We start from the raw sequence: 12,935 nt of genomic DNA on the forward strand, positions 1-12,935 counted from the left end.
TAAATTCTACAACATTTATTGTACAATATTTGTTTCTCTTTTGGCCATATTCATTTTTCCAATGCTTGCATTGTAGTGTTCCCCCTTTAACATTTCACAATACACCCACTTTGGAATGTCTCTTATTCATAACTATATATCCATTTGAGTAGCTGTAAAAGGCAGATTCATTCAAGATTCAAGGAATGCTACTAGTCATCCATTACTAATGCAACCTAAATCATTCATCAAAGAATTGAAGATACAACATTCAGTCAAATTTATCCAACCTATTCATTGATAGTTCACATGATTCAAGAATTAAGCATTTAATGTAACAAAAATTTTCAAACACGTTTGCATTAACCACAAATAACCCTTGCATGTTTCAATTTTTTTTTGAAATTTGGGTGTATTCTCAAAACACATATGCGTTCCCCCAAACTTGAGGTTTGCATTATCCCCAATGCACTAACATTAAAATGCAATAATAATAAAAATGCAACGACAATGTGCACTAAAAAAATTTTAGAATTACAGCTACATGCAATACATAAATACTGCAATTAAAACTTAAAATAAACTAACTCAGTTTTCCTCGACCGTCAATGTGGCTGCATGATGTTTCTTCTTTCTCTTATTCTCCACCTTCTTGTGTTTTTTTATCTTTGGACTGCTTCCTCTTCTTTTCTTTGGGCTTCGTACGATCCGTGAATTGCTCCTCAATTTTTGGCGTTGGCCTGATATCATTGGCTGCTTCCTGTGTAGGAGAGGTCACCTTGCGTGGTCTAGTATAGACCACTATGGCCAACGAGTTGTGGTGATTCTCCCTTGTTACCTCTTTAGCTTTCGCCGGTCTAGCTCCATCTTGCTCTAGATTATCTTTAGTTACATCAAAAAACTCGGATGCAATGACAATGTCCTCAACAAATTCTTTTCAGCAGCTTCTATCGCAGTATTGTCTTCCTCAGCTTTCTCATTCATAAATTCGACACGGACGTCCTCCTCTTCTACATCAACTTCGTTCTTATTAGCAGGTGCTTCTTGACCAAAAATGAAGTCACCCTCGACCAGTCTATTAGTCTGTCGCATGCACTCATCGGAGGAGGGTTCATACTCTAGGTTAATCGGTGGAACACTTGAAAATTTGGGAGTAGGGTCAGGCTTAACTGAAGTAATTGGCTACATAGAATTGTTATAGGCCCTAGTATAAGTGTAAAACAAATTTTGTGATCTGCCCATATCCTCTATTGTAGTGACAAGCCCGATCTAGTTATTGCTAATGAAATTTGCCAACTTCTCGATATCCTTCATTTTATGCAATAATGATGTTTCGGTAGTCAAGTTTATTCCTTTGCTTTCTACTTCGGTTTTGTCATTCATTGTTTTGTTGTTTTCTACTTCCTTCATAGTTGGCATATCTTTTCCACGAGTTATTCTTTCAATAGAGGCTTCATTGATTGGGCCCTTATTATCTAAGATCTCATCATCATCATGGGGCACGGTCCCTTTCTGCTAGCACAATAGATCACAAATGATGGGAAAACCAAAATTCCATTTTGCCTTGCGGCGCAATCAGCAATTTCTTGGTGGAGTATTTCACAGACATCAATCTTTTTGACTTGAAAATTGAATGCTTCAAGCATATTCTATCAAGGTTGACTGTGGTGCTGTGAGTAGAGGGCAGTAACCAGTAGTTGACAAAATGAAAACAGATTTTACTCTGCAGTGTCAAGAAGGGGCGGTGCATCGTATAATTCTTTTGATGTGAACCCATCCACAATGCTCATTTGACACATAAATCCTTCACCAATAGGTCTCTTTTTTCGACTATGATATCTTTAATAAATTTGGAGTGTTCATCAACATCCACCTTAGTGTTGTACAGCTCATTGATTTTGGTAACATTCCATGGGATTAAATTTTCTTGAACAGAGGTAAACTCCAACTCATGGTCATAAAGGTTAATGTAAAACTTAGGTACCAATGAAGGAGAATAACTTCCAGGATGCGTGTAGAAAGTCACACACTTCAACTTAGAAATGGTTTGGGATACTTGTTTGCCCAAATCTTGCTGTTGCGAAAGGAGAATGCCCTGTTCCGGGTGGAAGTTTTGCCTTAAGATGTTGTTTTCAAATCGGTCTTTGGCTACTTTCGTTAAAAAGATCATCGACTCTTTTTTTCGTTGGCATGGATGATTTCGACTCATGAACTGCACTTGTAGAGGATGAGTGTTCTTCAACAGGCTTGGTGACTTTTTTGACTGATCCTCTCATTTTTGCCATATTTTTCTTATTCCGTGGAGTGAAAATGGTTTAAAGGTGTAAAAGTACGAACTTGGGGAAGAGAAAGTGAATAAAAATGTCTGCTTAGGTGTTTTATAGCTAGCACAGTGAATAGGGGTTTACAGTGAGTGAAAAAAGAAGATGGAAAGATGTCATTTTTGTGAAGGGATATAAAGCTAGTGGGAATAACTACGTCCGATGAGAATTGTACCTGCTTAGATAGATCAGACGGTTAGGTTGCTTTTGATCAAATGGTGAGACCTGAAATTTCTGATCTATCCTTATTTTTTTCTTTTGATCAAGTGTGTTGACAATAAAACAGACTTGAACAAAAATAAAATAAAATAACATACTGGTAAATTCGCTAAAAAGTAAATTTTTTTGACCAATTTAATGGTCTCTGCCTGCTTGTGATTAATATTCCCAAGATAATGTTTCAATCGTTGACCATTCACTTTGAATTGGTATCCATCATTTAAATCTCTAATTCCGTGCAGCACCCCTTACCCGAGTCCAAGACCAGGACTGGGTACGAGGCATTACCATACTTAGCCACATGCATATAATCATTTCTAAGTCACGAATACTTGATCAACTTTAAAACTTTTCTAACCTTGATTAAAACTCTTTAAACTGGACCTACGAGGCCTCAAACTTTCATTGAAACCCATTCAGAACCAACCCAGGTCCTTAAATCGATTTAATAAAAATGATTCTTGAAATAGGGCACACGCCCGTGTGGAAGGGTAACACGCCCATGTGATCCTTATAACATGGCCGTGCTGATGGCCCGTGTGGCACACACAACTTAAGCATCTAGGGACACGCCCGTGTCCTATACCCATGCGAATTAAATTATAAATTAGAACCTATAGGGGTTTTCACACAGCCTGTCACACGCCCGTGTCCATGGCCAGTGTCCCTCACACGGCCATGACACGTCTGTGTCTTAGCTCGTGTCTAAAAACCTTGACATTCTGTTTCTGATGTCAGCATCCAATTTAGGGCACACGCTCGTGGTCAGAGGCCGTGCCCTCCACATGGCTGAGACACACGATCGTGTCTCTGCCCGTGTGTTTACTACTATGTATTCTGACTTGTAAATTTTACGTGCAGGGGAACACGACCGGATAACACGTCCATAGGGCTGGCCGTGCGTCACACATGGCCAAGACACACACTCGTGTGGACAATATAGGGCTATATATCGAGCCCATTTGCCACCCTGAAACACAATATAACAACATCCATTAAAAAAATACAAGGTATAATCAGCCACACAAGGCATTATCTTATTCATGAAAATATCATCATTTGCATATATCAATAATGAACATTAGCCATTATTCCAAGGCTTAATGTAAAATGAAGGGATTCATCCCAAGCCAACACATTTGGCCAAATTAACATGACACCAACTTCAAAGGTCTAAGCCCTATACATGCCATATTCAAAATAATAAAACCAACCATACCAAGTGCTTCGGTTGATAGTGTGATCAATGCTTCTGATGTCCGATGATCCTCAAGCTAATTAGGCGACACTATAAGAAAATGAAAATGAGAGGGAGTAAGCATAAAGCTTAGTAAGTCGCATGCAAATAAATATGACAACAACTTTACCATTCATCGTCATGCTCATAATCCAAAAGTAGGCATAAGCACAACTTACCCTTCACTATCCAATACAATTCACATAGCATACATTAAGCTCATATCTCGTACATTTCAAATAGGAACCTGTACTACTCACAACATGGTTATACTTTTCTTGTTTGGCTTAAACTATATCTCTCATCGTTGAACTATTTGGAAAGCTATCGGATATTCATTAAGCCTCAAACATAGGTTATAATGCCGATGCCATTTCCCAGACATGGTCTTACACTGACTATTGAAATTGAGGCCGATGCTATGTCCCAGACATGGTTTTACACTAGCTCTCACATATCCGGGCCGATGCCATGTCCTAGACATGGTCTTACACTGGCACATCTTGTAACCGATGCATGTCCCAGACATGTCTTACACTGGCTTACATTCCGAGGCTGATTCATGTCCCTGACATGTCTTGCACTAGATTACATTCTGAGGTTGATGCATGTCCCAGACATGTCTTACACTAGCACACAAATGACCCAAATGCAATGGCATGAATATCCAATTTCTTTCCTAGGGTTCAAATGAGAGTTCTACTATCTCAATGTTCATCATGCACAGTCATTCCCCCAAACAAGCAATTTATGCTATATCAATTTACACAAATATAATAACAATGTAGTTGTATTATTCACATACAACTTACCTCGGATTACAAAATGTAGACGTCTAGCTCAGCTTAGTCTACTTGCTTTGCTTTTCCCCGGTCTATGCCCGAATTTTGTATTTCTTGATCTAAAATGATAGCAACTCATTCCTTTCATCAGCATATAAATCTAAACACTCAAAAATCCATAATTGGGCAAATTGACCATTTTGTCCCCAAACTTTCACAAAATGACCATTTTACCCTTAGGTTCGAAAATTAATTTTTATCACATTTTCTCTTAATCAAGCCTAGTAGAATACTTTTCATACTGGGAGCAGCCCACAATTCTTATTATTTCATACATTTATCAACTATTTTACAACTTGTGCAAAATAGTCCCTTTTTGGGTTTTACGAGAAATCTTTTCACAAAAGTTATTTATTTCACTACCATAACTCATACTCTTTCACAAAATATCAGAAAATAACATGATCACACTCATGATAAAACCTTATACTTTCAACCATTTTGCAAAATAGTCTCCTCATTTGAAAGCTCATGTTACAAGGGTTCCAAAAATGTAAAAATCATCAAGAAAAATCATCAAAATCACTTACTTGTGAGGGAAATAAGTGGCTGAGAATTTCAAGCTTTCAAAACCCCTATTTTTTCTGGTATTTCAGTGAGAAAAAGATGATATATTTTTCTCCTTATTTTAGTTTTATTCTAGTCAAAATAGGTCACCAACTCGCCTCATTTTGACCATTTCTCTTCCTTTTGTCCCCTATGGCTGGCTATCATTTATCTAAGGGTCTATTTTCCCTTTAAAGACCCAAAATTTATGATTCATGGCAATTTAACACCCTTAGCTATCAATTTAAGACTTTTGCACTTTATGCGATTTAGTCCTTTTTCACAATTGGGCTCACAAACGTCAAAATTAACTCATCAAATTTTTCATGCACTAATATAAACATACTATGACTCTAAAATAACAACAAAATAATTTTCTCGACTTCAGATTTGTGGTCCTAATACCACTATTTTGACTAGTCCCAAAATCGGGCCATTACATTTCTCTCCCATTAGGGATTTTCGTCCCTGAAAATCTTATCGGTTAATAAGTTCGGGTATTGATGTCTCATAGTCTCCTCGGGTTCCCATGTGGCTTCCTTGACGCCATGTCTATGCCAAAAATATTTCACGAGTGCTATACGCTTATTCCTCAACTGTTTGACTTCTTGAGCCAAAATCTTGACCAGCTCTTCGCTATAAGTCAAGTCCGGATGAATCTCAACCTCTGTTGGCCCAATCACATGCGAAGGGTCTGATCTATATTGGCGTAGCATGGACACATGAAACACGTCTTGAATCTTTTCCAATTCTGATGGTAAAGCAAATCGATAGGCAATCGACCCTACTTTTTTGGTAACCTTATAAGGTCCTATGAAACGAGGACTCAGCTTACCTCTTCTACCAAATTTGAGAACTTTCCTCTACGGGGATACCTTAAAAAACACTCGATCACCAACTTGAAATTTGATCTCTTTCCATTTTAAATTTGTATAGGATTTTTACCTATTTGAAGCGATCTTCAAACAGTCGCGAATCACTTTAACTTTCTCTGCAGTCTCCTTGACTAAATTGACCCTGTGAATCTGACTCTATCTGAGTTCGGTCCAATATAAGGGCGTTTGACAATTTTGCCCATGTAAAGCCTCATAAGGCACCATCTTCAAACTTGACTGATAACTATTGTTGTAGGCAAATTCAAACAATGGTAAGTACCTTTCCCAACTACTTTGAAACTCGAGAACACAGCACCGCAGCATGTCTTCTAAAATCTGAATCACTCTTTCTGACTGACAGTCGGTTTGTGGGTGAAATGCCGTGCTAAAACTCAACTTTGTACCTAAAGCCTCTTGTAACTTTTTTCAAAATCTCGAGGTAAATCTCAGGTCCCTATCTGAAATAATCGATAAGGGTACCCCGTGTAATCTCACAATCTTAGAAACATACAAGTCAACCAATCTCTCAAGGCAGTAGTTGGTACGCACTGGTATAAAATGTGGCGACTTTGTTAGCCTATCCACAATAACCTAAACAACATCCTTTTTCTTCGGGGTTAATGGCAAACCTGTAAGAAATCCATATTAATCTGATCCCACTGCCACTCGGGGACTGTGATAGGCTGAAGTAGACTCGAAGGTACTTGGTGTTTGGCCTTCACTTGCTGACATACAAGACACTTGGAAACGAACTCTGAAATGTCTCTTTTCATTCTCGACTACCAATACATTTTCTTCAAGTCATTGTACATTTTTCCACTACCCGGGTGGATGGACAAACAACCATTATGTACCTCTCGTAGAATCTTCTGTATAAGCTCATTGTCCTTGGGTCCAGAAACTCTATATTTGAACATTATACATCCATCGGTATCAATACAAAATTTGGATTCATTTTTCTGTCTCGTACTGAGCCATTTTAGCTTGCAATTCCTTATCACCTTTTTGAGCTTCACAAATCTCTTGATGAAATGTCGGCCTAGCTCTCAACTCTGTTAGAACCGAACCATCATTAGACACAGTCAACTGAGTATTCATGGCCCTCAAAACAAGTAGTGACTTTATACTCAAAGCATCGACGACTACATTCGCCTTTCCCGGGTGATAGTCAATTATCAACTCATAATCCTTTATTAGCTCTAGCCACCTTTGTTGCCATGGATTCAACTCCTTTTGAGTCATCAAATACTTGAGGCTTTTTTGATTGGTAAATACTCAACATTTCTCGCCATACAAATGGTATCTCCAAATTTTCAATGCGAACACGATGGCAGCCAACTCTAGATCATGCGTCGGGTAGTTTTTCTCACGAGGCTTCAGCTATCTTGAAGCGTAAGCTATAATCTTACCTTCTTGCATAAGCATGCACTGCAAACCATTCAAAGAGGCGTCGCTATATATCACAAATCCTTTGCTCGACTCCAGTTGCACTAACACTGGTGCTTCGGTCAACAAAGCCTTTAATTTCTCGAAACTCTGTTGGCACTTTTCTGTCCATTCAAACTTCACATCTTTTTGTAGCAACCTTGTCATCGGAGTAGTTATCATAGAAAATCCATTTACAAACCGTCTATAATATCCGGCAAAACCCAAAAAGCTTCGAACCTCTGACACATTCCTCTGCTGTTTCCATTCAACAATAGCCGAGATCTTGCTTGGGCCAACTCTGATCCTGTCACCCTCCACAATATCTCATAGAAATCTGACCTTTTTAGGCCATAATTCACTCTTACTGAATTTGGCATATAATTTCTTATCTCTCAAGGTTTGTAAAATAGTTCTCAGATGTTCCGCGTGCTCACTCTCATCACGTGAGTAAATCAATATGTCGTTGATAAAGACAACCACAAATTTTCCAAATACGACCGAAAAATGCGGTTCATCAAATCCATAAACACCGCAGGAGCATTTGTTAAATCGAAGGGCATAACAAGAAACTCATAGTGCTCATACCTCATCTGAAACGTATTTTTTGATACAGCTTGCTCTTTAACCCTTAGCTGATAGTAGCCAGACCTCAAATACTCTTAGAAAACACGGTGGCTCCCTTCAACTGATCAAACAAATTATTGATCCTTAGCAAAGGATACTTGTTCTTCACAGCTACCTTGTTGAGTTGTCTATAGTCGATACATAACCTCATCGACCCTTCTTCTTTTTTCACAAAAAGTACCGGGGCACTCCATGGTGAATAGCTCGATCTCGCAAAGCCCTTATTCATTAACTCTTGCAACTATACCTTCAACTCTTTCAATTACATCAGAGCCATCTTATACGAAGTGATCGAGATTGGTGCTGTACCAGGAACCAACTTGATAGCAAATTCAACTTCCCTAGTTGGAGGTACTCCTAGCAACTCTTCCAGAAACACATCTATAAATTGACAAACCACTGGTATAGATTCAATCTTCGACTCAGAAACTTGAGTATTCAGCACAGAAGCGAGATAAGCCTTATATCCCTTCCTCAAATACTTCTCAGCAGTCAAAGACGATATTATCACGGGCAAGTTATCCAATTCATCTGGCCCATCCCGAAAAATATTCTCGTCTTCACATTTCAAATCAATCACTTTTCTCCCACAGTCCACTACAACACCATGAGAAGTTAACCAATCTATCCCAAGGATTACATCAAATTCATTAAACGGCAATAACATCAAGGTAGCCAGAAAATAATGATCTCTAATTGTCAAAGGAAAATTTCTACACACTTGGTCTACTAGAACATGTCTACCTAAAGGGTTGGACACTTTCACCACAAATTTAGTGGACTCTACTAGCATGTTCATATGGGATATCAATTTCATGCAAATATAAGAGTGGGTAGACCCTAGGTCAATTAAACCAACAACAGACATATCATGGATAGAGAAGGTAACCTTGATCACGTCGGGAGACTCTGCCTCTTCACGGGCACGAATGGCATAAGTTGATAAACCATAATTTATACATATTTTTACTTCATGCTTAGCATATTTTTGGATGAATTATCCTTAGATTTGGTGAATTCGATGCTCCTAATCCTTTAATTTCATGTTTTATACTTAAGTGAGCAAAGGAGAGTAAAACGAGCGAGAAACGGGCTGAAAATGGAGAAAATGGACCAACATGAGAAATCGCACGACCTGGACTTCCTCACACGGGCAAGCCACACAGCCGTGTCCATTTGGCAGAATCGAAGCATGACTTGCACGGGTAGACCACACGTCCGTGCCTATGTAACAGCCTTGAACACGGATTGAAGAAATAGCACAAGGGCATGTCCCTGTCGAGCCCAAGTTTAGTTCTATTCGGAAAAGGCCACTCTTGAGGCTTTTAGGCATTCTAAAGTCTATTTAAACACCTGAGGAGGCACTTAGAAGGGAGACATGGAGTAGGAGGCAGGAAATTACATGAAGAAAGCCAATTGATCCATTTCAGAAGCCGGATTCACCTTCAAGACTGAAAATCTCCCTTCAATTCCCTTCTAGAGTTCTTGGGTTTTCTTTATGTTTTGTTATCATTTTTCTTTTGAGATGTTTTCTTTCATAAATATGAACTAAACCCCTTAAATAACTAAGGGGAATGAAACCTAAGACGGATCTTTTATTATTATCTGAATTGTATGATAAATATTTGACTTGTTCTTAATTATGAATTCTTAAATCTTGCTTTAATATTCCAGGATATTGATTCAAGCATTGATATGCTTATTCAGAGGAGAAAAAGTCCCTGTCTAAGAGTAGATCTAACATAATCAAGCGGAGTTGATTGCACCCTAGAGAAAGGGTGATAAGATTTTGTCAAATTAGGGTGAAACCCAATAAGGGAATTCATAGATCGAGTAAATGCAACACTAGGGAGTTAATTAGAAAGAGATTTCAATTAATCAACCTAGGGTTAGACGTTGTTAGTCTCGAGAGAGATAATAATATAAATTAGGGATTTCTACAGATCAAGTCAAGTGAATAAATCGTCTGATTCAGAGTAAATAACAAGTGAAGTCTAGGTGGATTTTTTCCCTTAGGTATTGTCCAAATCATTTAGTTTTCTCAAAAGTTATTTCCCCAATTTAATTTCTGTGCATTCTTAGTTTAGTAATTAGTTTAGATAAAACAAACCCTTTATTTTTAAGCTAGATAATAAAAAGAAAGTTAATACTAGTACTCTTGGTTCCTTTATGTTCGACACTTTGGTCTTGCCATAAACTATACTACTGTTCGATAAGGTGCGCTTGCCTTTGTCGTGATAATAGTTAGTTTCAAGAACAGTCAATTATAAATAAATTTTAAAACTTATCACACTTCAAATCATCACGATCAAGTTTTTGGCGCTGTTGCCGGGGAACTAAGATATTAAGAACACTCGATTTTTATTACTTTAGCCATTTTATTTTTATTACAATTTAAATTTTTATTTTCTTTTCTAATTTTTCATTTATTTGCTTCTGGCAGGTTTTTATAGTGCATGACTAAAAGAAACTCGTCAGGACCATTACTTTTTGATAGTGAGATAAATCACACATCTCGTAGAAATTGAAGAGAAATAAGGCGAAGCCTAAGATACACAGAGTAAGAGCAAGAGGATGACATTCACACCACAACCGAGGAGATGGCTTAAAATCAAGACAATCCACTACCTCCTGCGATTGCTGCTGATCCAATAAATCAGAATCCTACTCCACGCACTATTTATGATTATGCTAAACCTAATTTAACAGGAACTGAGTCAAGTATAGTTAGAATTGCTATTGCTACAAATAATTTTGAACTGAAACCTAACACAATTCAAATGATACAGCAGTTTGTTCAGTTTGATGGTTTGTAGGATGAGGACCCAAACAATCACTTGGCGAGTTTTTTGGAGTTTTGCGATACTTTTAAAATTAATGGCCTTTTTTATTATGCCATTCGCCTTCGGTTATTCCCTTTCTCATTAAGAAATAAGGCTAAACAGTGGTTGAACTCGTTACCACGAGAGTCAATCACTACTTGGGAACAAATGACCAAAAAGTTTTTACTAAAATATTTTTCGCAGGTAAAAACGGCTAAGTTGAGGAATGATATCTCTTCTTTTGTGCAGATGGATCTAGAAACACTCTATTATGCATGGGAGAGATACAAGGATCTTTTAAGAAGGTGCCCTTACCATGGGTTACCACTTTGGCTACAAGTTCAGACGTTCTACAACGGTGTGAACCCCTCAACGAGGCAACTTATCGACACAGCCGCCGATGGAACTCTGAATAACAAAACACCTGAAGCTGCTCACAAATTTATTGAGGAGATGTCAGTGAATAACTATCAATGGCAAGTTATGAGGACAAAGCCGACGGAAGCCTACATATGTATATTAACTTACCTTTTGTTGAAGTTATATCACAGATGCCTACATATGCAAAATTTTTAAAGGAGCTTCTAACAAACAAAAGGAAATTTGAAGACCTATCTATAGTGGAGCTTAATGAGGAATGCTCAGCCATACTCCAGAATAAACCACCAACCAAACTAAAAGATCCAGGAAGTTTTACTATTCCCTGCTTAATTGGTAGTTTGAATGTTGATAAGGCACTAGCTGATTTAGGCGCTAGCATTAATTTGATGCCATATAAAATGTTTAAACAACTTGGTCTTGGGGAACCTAAACCCACTAGGATGAGTATTCAATTAGCTGATACATCTGTTAAATATCCTTGGGGAATTATAGAGGATGTACTTGTAAAAGTCAATAAATTTATATTCCCTGTTGATTTCGTTGTGCTTGACATGGATGAGGATGTTGAAGTGCCTTTAATCTTAGGTCGTCCATTTTTAGCCACTGCTAGGGCTGTTATTGATGTGGGTGATGGTAAATTGGTACTTAGAGTAGGTGACAAAGAGATTATATTTAAAATTTATTATGCCATGAGATTTTCTAGGGAACAGGATGACTCATGTTATTTTCTTGACTCTATTGATCATGCCAGTATAGATTCTTTTCAGGAAATCACACATAAGGACACGTTGGAACTGTGTCTTGCCCAAGGAGAGGAGAGGGATGATAATTCTGAGATAGGGATTGAGTTGAATCCCAATGAACCCTCCCCAAGACCAGCAGAATATGACGTTATTAAGGTAAATGATGAACCTAAGCAAAAATCCTCTATTGAAGAACCTCCCAAACTAGAACTTAAACAATTGCCGAATCACTTGGAATATGCATTCCTTGGAAATAACTCTACATTACCAGTAATTATTGTGTCTAACTTGCAACCCAAAGAGAAAGAGAAATTACTCCAAGTCTTAAGAGAGCATAAAAGGGCCATAGCTTGGAAAATTTCTGACATTAAAGGAATCAGCCCTTCTTTTTGCACCCACAAAATTTTAATGGAAGATGAATATAAGCCATGCGTGTAAGCCCAAAGACGACTGAACCCCAACATGAAGGAAGTTTTTAAAGCTGAGGTAATTAAACTCCTAGATGCTGAAATTATTTATCCTATTTCTGACAGTTCTTGGGTAAGTCCAGTGCAGGTTGTTCCTAAGAAAGGAAGCATGACTATGGTAGCCAATGAGAAGAATGAATTAATCCCAACAAGGACAGTCAGAGGTTGGAGAGTTTGCATTGATTATAGGAAACTAAATGATGCCACAAGAAAAGATCACTTCCCCCTTCTATTCATTGACCAAATGTTGGAAAGATTGTCGAGGCATATGTACTACTGCTTTTTAGACGGACTCTCTGGCTATTTTCAAATCCCAATAGCTCTTGAAGATCAAGAAAAGACGACATTTACATGTCCATACAGTATGTTTGCTTATCCTAAAATTCCTTTCGGATTATGTAATGCTCCTGCTACTTTTCAGCGTTTCATGATTGCCATTTTTGACAAACTC

At 37.9% G+C, this 12,935-nt stretch overlaps 1 non-coding gene across 1 annotated transcript; it reads right to left on the minus strand.

The window, feature by feature from the left end:
* Window positions 1–11,109: 11,109 nt before the first annotated feature.
* LOC121211747 (small nucleolar RNA R71) lies at window positions 11,110–11,216 on the minus strand. The gene has a single exon (XR_005906965.1). It is a non-coding gene; the product is annotated as a small nucleolar RNA R71 (small nucleolar RNA).
* Between the last annotated feature and the right edge of the window lie 1,719 nt (window positions 11,217–12,935).

The sequence above is a fragment of the Gossypium hirsutum genome, chromosome A12, assembly GCF_007990345.1.
Source record: "Gossypium hirsutum isolate 1008001.06 chromosome A12, Gossypium_hirsutum_v2.1, whole genome shotgun sequence".
NCBI classification, from domain to species: Eukaryota; Viridiplantae; Streptophyta; class Magnoliopsida; order Malvales; family Malvaceae; genus Gossypium; species Gossypium hirsutum.